We start from the raw sequence: 6,567 nt of genomic DNA on the forward strand, positions 1-6,567 counted from the left end.
TCTTGGCTGCATAAATGTCTTCTTTTGAGAAATGTCTCTTCCTATCCTTCACCCACTTTTTGATAGGGTTGTTTCTTTTTTTTTTTCTTATAAATTTATTTAAGTTCGTTGTAGATTCTGGATGTTAGCCTTTTGTCAGATGCAGAGATTGCAAAAAAAAAATTCCCATTCTACTGATTGCCAGTTCACTGTAATGATAGTTTCTTTTGCTGTGCAGAAGCTCTTTAGTTTAATTACATCTCATTTGTCTATTTTGGCTTTTGTTGCCATTGCTTTTGGAGTCTTAGTCATGAAGTTCTTGACCATGCCTATGTCCTGAATGGTATTGCCTAGATTTTCTTCTAGAGTTTTTATGGTTTTAGGTCTTTCATTAAAATTTTTACTCCATCTTCAGTTAATTTTTGTATAAGGTGTAAGGAAGAGGTTTAGTTTCAGCTTTCTGCATATGGCTAGCCAGTTTTCCCAACATCATTTATTAAATAGGGAATCCTTTCCCAATTGCTTGTTTTTTTCAGGTTTGTCAAAGATCAGATGGTTGTAGATATGTGGCATTATTTCTGAGACCTCTGTTCTGTTCCCTTAGTCTATATATCTGTTTTGATAACAGTACTATGCTGTTATGATTACTGTAGCCTTGTAGTACAGTTTGAAGTCAGGTGGTGTGATGCCTCCAGCTTTGTTTTTTTGTTTTTCTTTTTGGTTTTGTTTGTTTTTGTTGTTGTTGTTTTGTTTTATTTTTGTTTAGAATTGTCCTTGCTATGTGGGCTGTTTTGATTCCGTATGAAATTTAAGATATTTTTTCCAATTCTGTGAAGAAAGTCAGTGGTAGCTTGATGGGGATAGCATTGAATCTATAAATTACTTTGGGCAGTATGGCCATTTTCACTATTTTGATTCTTCCTAACCATGAGCATGTAATGTTTTCCATCTGTTTGTGTCCTCTCTTATTTCCTTGAGCAGTGGTTTGTAGTTCTTCTTGAAGAGGTCCTTCACATCCCTTGTTAGTTGTTAGGTATTTTAATCTCTTTGTAATAACTGTGAATGGCAGTTCACTTGTGATTTGGCTTTCTGTTTGTCTGTTACTGGTGTATAGGAATGCTTGTGATTTTTGCACATTGATTTTGTATCCTGAAACTTCTGAAGTTACTTATCAGCTTAAGGAGATTTTGGGTTGAGACGATGGGGTCTTCTAAATATACAAACATGTCATCTGCAAGTAGAGACATTTGACTTCCTCTTTTCCTAATTCAATGCCATTTATTTCTTTTTCTTGTCTGATTGCTCTGGCCAGAACTTCCTATTTTGAATAGGAGTGGTGAGAGAGGGCATTCTTGTCCTGTGCCGGCTTTCAAAGGAAATGCTTTCAGTTTTTGCCCATTCAGTATGATATTGGCTGTGGGTTTGTCATAAATAGCTCTTATTATTTTGAGATACATTTCATGAATACCTAGTTTTTGAGGGGTTTTAGCATAAAGGTCTGTTGAATTTTGTTGATGGCCTTCTCTGCATCTCTTGAGATAAGCATGTGGTTTTTGTCTTTGCTTCTGTTTATGTGATGGATTGTGTTTATAGACTTGTGTATGTAGAAACAGCCTTGCATCCCAGGGATGAAGCTGACTTGATCATGATAGATAAGCTTTTTGATGTGCTGGTGGATTCGGTTTATCAGTATTTTATTCAGGATTTTCACATCAATGTTCATCATGTATATTGGCCTGAAACTTTCTTTTTCAGTTGTGTCTCTGCCAGATTTTGATATCAGGATGATGCTGGCCTCATAAAATGAGTTAGGGAGGATTCCCTCTTTTTCTGTTGTTTGGAATAATTTCAGAAGGAATGGTACCAGCTCCTCTTTGTACCTTTGGTAGAATTCATCTGTCAACCTGTCTGTTGCTAGACTTTTTTTGGTTGGTAGGCTATTAATTACTACCTCAGTTTCAGAATATTTTATTGGTCTATTGAGGGATTCAACTTCTCCCTGTTTTAGTCTTGGGAGGGTGTAAGTGTCTAGGAATGTATGCATTTCTTCCAGGTTTACTGGTTTATTTGCATAGAGGTGTTTATAGTATTCTCTGGTAGTTTGTATTTCTGTGGAGTCAGTGGTAATATCCCCTTTATTATTTTTCTTGTGTCTCTTTGATTCTTCTCTCTCTCTTTTTATTAGTCTGGCTAGTGATCTCTTTTGTTGATCTTTTTAAAAATACAGCTCCTCCAATGATTTTTTGAAGCGTTTTTTGTGTCTCTATCTCCTTCAGTTCTGCTTTGATCTTAGTTCTTTCTTGTCTTCTGCTAGCTTTTGAATTTGTTTGATCTTGCTTCTCTAGTTCTTTTAATTGTCACATTAGAGTGTCAACTTTAGATCTTTCCTCATTTCTCTTGCGGGCATTTCGTACTATAAATTTCTCTCTACACACTGCTTTAAATGTGTACCAGAAATTCTGGTGTGTTGTTTCTTTGTTCTCATTGGTTTCAAAGAACATCTTTATTTCTGCCTTCATTTCACTATTTATCCAGTAGTCATTCATGAGCAGGTTGTTCAGTTTCCCTGTAATTATGTGGTTTTCTGTGAGTTTCTTAATCCTGAATTCTAATTTGTTTGCACTGTGGTCTGAGGGACTGTTCGTTATGATTTCTATACTTCTGAATTTGCTGAAGAGTGTTATACTTCCAATTATGTGGTCAATTTTAGAATAAGTGTGGTGTGGTGCTGAGAAGAATGTATATTCTGTGGACTTGGGGTGGAGAATTCTATAGATGTCTGTTAGGTCTGCTTGGTCCAGATCTGAGTTTACATACTGGATATCATAGCTAATTTTCTTTCTTGTTTTTCTGTCTAATATTGACAGTGGGTTCTTAAAGTCTCCCACTGTTATTTTGTGGGAGTCCAAGTCTCTTTGTAGGTCATTAAGAACTTGCTTTATGTATCTGCTTGCTCCTGTTTTGGGTGCATATATATTCAGGATAGTTAGCTCTTATTTCATTGATCCTTTTACCATTATGTAATGCCCTTCTTTGTCTCTTTTGATATTTGTTTAAAGTCTGTTTTGTCAGAGACTAGTATTGTAACCCCTGCCTTTTTTTTTCTTTCCATTTTCTCAGTAAATCTTTCTCCATCCCTTTATTTTGATCCTATGTGTGTCTTTGCACGTGAGATGGGTCTCCTGAATACAGCACACCAATGGGTCTTGACTCTATCAATTTGCCCGTCTGTGTCTTTTCGTTAGGGCATTTAGCCCATTTACATTTAAGGTTAATATTGTTATATGTGAATTTGATCCCACCATGTTTATGCTAGCTGGTTGTTTTGCCCATTAGTTGATGCAGTTTCTTTGTAGTGTTGATGGTCTTTTCAATTTGGTATGTTTTTGCAGCAGCTGGTTCTGGTTGTTTCATTCCCTGTTTTGGGCTTTCTTCGGGAGCTTTTGTAAAACAGGCCTGGTGGTGACAAAATCTCTCAGCATTTGTTGTCCAAAAAGGATTTTATTTCTCCTTTGCTTATGAAGCTTAGTTTGTCTGGATATGAAATTCTGGGTTGAAAATTCTTTTCTTTTAGAAGTTGCATATTGGCCCCCACTATCTTCTTTCTTGTAGGCTCTCTGCTGAGAGATCGGCTATGAGTCGGATAGGCTTCCCTTTGTCGGTAACCTGACCTTTCTCTCTGGCTGCCCTTAGCATTTTTTTTCTTTATTTCAACCCTGGTGAATCTGACAATTATGTGTCTTGCAGTTGCTCTTCTCGAGGAGTATCTTTATGGTGTTCTCTATATTTCCTGAATTTGAATGTTTGCCTGCCTTGCTAGGTTAGGGAAGTTTTCCTGGATAATATCCTGAAGAGTGTTTTTCAACTTGATTTCATTCTCCTCATCACTTTTAGGTAAACCAGTCAAACATAGATTTGGTCTTCTCACATAATCCCATATTTCTTGGAGGATTTGTTCATTTTTTTTTCACTCTTTTCTCTCTAATCTTGCCTTGTCACTTTATTTCATTGAGTTGATTTTCAATCTCCAATATTCTTTCTTCTGCTTGATCAATTCGGCTATTGCAACTTGTGTATGCTTCACGCATTTCTCATGCTGTTTTTCAGCTCCATCAAGTCATTTATGTTCTTCTCTACACTGGTTCTTTTAGTTAGCATTTTGTCTAACCTTTTTTCAAGTTTCTTAGCTTCCTTGCATTGGGTCAGAACATGCTCCTTTAGCTTGGATAAGTTTGTTATTACCCATCTTCTGAAGCCTGCTTCTGTCAATTCGTCAAACTCATTATCCATCTAGTTGTGGTCCCTTATTGCTGAGGAGTTGCGTTCCCTTGAAGGAGAAGAGGTGTTTTGGTTTTTGGAGTTATTAGCCTTTTTTTTTTTTTTTTTTTTTTTTTTTTTTTTTTTTTTTTTTTTTTTTTTTTTTTTTTTTTTTTTTTTTTTTTTCTTTCCATCTTCATGGATTTATCCATTTTTGGTCTTTGAAGTTGGTGACCTTTGGATGGGGTCTCTGAGTGGACATCCTTTCTGTTGATGTTGAAACTATTTCTGTTTCTTAGTTTTTCTTCTGTCAGGTCCCTCTGCTGCAGGTCTGCTGGAGTTTGCTGGAGGTCCACTCCAGACCCTGCTTGCCTGAGCATCACCAGTGGGGGCTGCAGAACAGCAAAGGTTGCTGCCTGTTTCTTCCTCTGGTAACTTCATCTCAGAAGGGTATCCGTGAGATGCCAGCCAGAGCTCTCATGTATGAGGTGTTTCTCAGCCCCTACTAGGAGGTGTCTCCCAGTCAGGATACACAGGGATCATGGAGCCACTTGATGAAGCAGTCTTTCTTTTATCAGAACTCAAGTGCTGTGCTGGGAGATCTGTTGCTCCCTTCAGAGCTGCCGGGCAGGGATGTTTTAAGTCTGCTGAAGCTGTAACCACAACCACCCCTTTCCCAGGTGCTCTGTCCTAGGAAGTTGGGACTTATTTATAAGCCCCTGATGGGATGCTGCCTTTTCTCAGAGATACCCTGCCCAGCAAGGAGGGAGTCTAGTGACACAATCTGCCTGCAGTGGCCTTGCTGAGCTGCTATTGGCTCCATCTAGTTGCTATGCAAACTTCCTGGCAACTTTGTTTACACAGGCAAGGTTAAAACCACCTACTGGAGCCTCAGCAATGCTGTACTTCCCTCCCTACTCTGAGCTCTAACATCCCAGGTGGAGCTCAGACTGCTGTGCTGACTGCAAGAATTTCAAGCAAGTGGGTCTTAGCTTGCTGGTCTTCATGGGGGTGGGACCCTCCAAGCCAGATTACTTGGCTCCCTGGCTTCAGCCCCTTTTTTCAGGGGAATGAGCAGTTCTGTTTCACTGGCATTCCAGGCACCACTGGGGTATGGGTGGGAAAAAACTGCTTCAGCTAGCTCACTGTCTTCCCAAACTGCCACCCAGTTTTATGCTGGAAACCTGGGGAACTGGTGTTGTAGGCAGCAGAGGTAATCTCCTGGTCTCTGGGTTGTGAAAACTGTGGGAAAAGTGCAGTGTCTGAGCCAGAGTGCCAGGAACAGTTCCTAATGGCTTCCCTTGGCTAGGAGAGGGAGTTCCCTGGCCTCTTGCACTTCCAGAGTGAGGTGACACCCCACCCTGCCCTCTTCAGCTCATCCTCCTTGGGCTGCACCCACTGCCAAACCAGTCCCAGTGAGATGAACCAGGTACCTCAGTTGGAAATGTGGAGATTACCTGTCTTCTGTGTCACTCTTACCGGTAGCTGCGTACCAGAGCTGTTCCTATTCAGCCATCTTTCCAGAAATCTTGTGTCTCTGTCTCTTTCATTTCCACTCTGATATTGAATATTTCTTGTCTGCTACTAAATTTGGCATTTGATTGTTCTTGGTTCTCTAGTTCTTTTAGTTGTGATGTTAGGTTGCTAACTTGAGGTCTTTCTAGCTTTTTGATGTGTACATTTAGTGCTATAAATTTCCCTCTTAACACTGCTTTAGCTGCATCCCACGGATTCTGGTACATTTTATCTTTGTTCTTATTTGTTTAAAGAACTTCTTGATTTCTACTTTAATTTCATTATGTACTAAAGAGTGATATAGGAGAACATTTTTCAGTTTCTACCTGGTTGTGTGGTTGTATTTGGGAGTTAAGTATTAACTTACACAATCACGAGATCCCACAATAGGCTGTCTGCAAGCTGAGGAGCAAGGAGAGACAGTCTGAATCCCAAAACTGAAGAACTTTGAGTCCAGTGTTCAAGGACAGGAAGCATCCAGTATGGGAGAAAGATGTAGGCCAGAAGGCTAGGCCAGTTTCTCCTTTTCTCATTTTTCTGCCTGCTTTATTCACTGGCAGCTGATTAGATTGTGCCTACCAGATTAAGTGTGGATCTCCCTTCCCCAGCCCACTGACTCAAATGCTAATTTCTTTTGGCAACACCCTCACAGGCACACCCAGGATCAATACTTTGCATCCTTCAGTCCAACCAAGTTGACACTCAGTATTAACCATCTTAGTGGTTTTGAGTGAATTTTTAAATCTTGCATTCTAATTTTATTGTTCTGTGCTCTGAGAGATTGTTACAATTTCTGTTTTGTTTTGTTTTTTTTTT

This window comes from Cebus imitator, unplaced genomic scaffold (genome assembly GCF_001604975.1).
Source record: "Cebus imitator isolate Cc_AM_T3 unplaced genomic scaffold, Cebus_imitator-1.0 Scaffold845, whole genome shotgun sequence".
Classification (NCBI taxonomy): Eukaryota; Metazoa; Chordata; class Mammalia; order Primates; family Cebidae; genus Cebus; species Cebus imitator.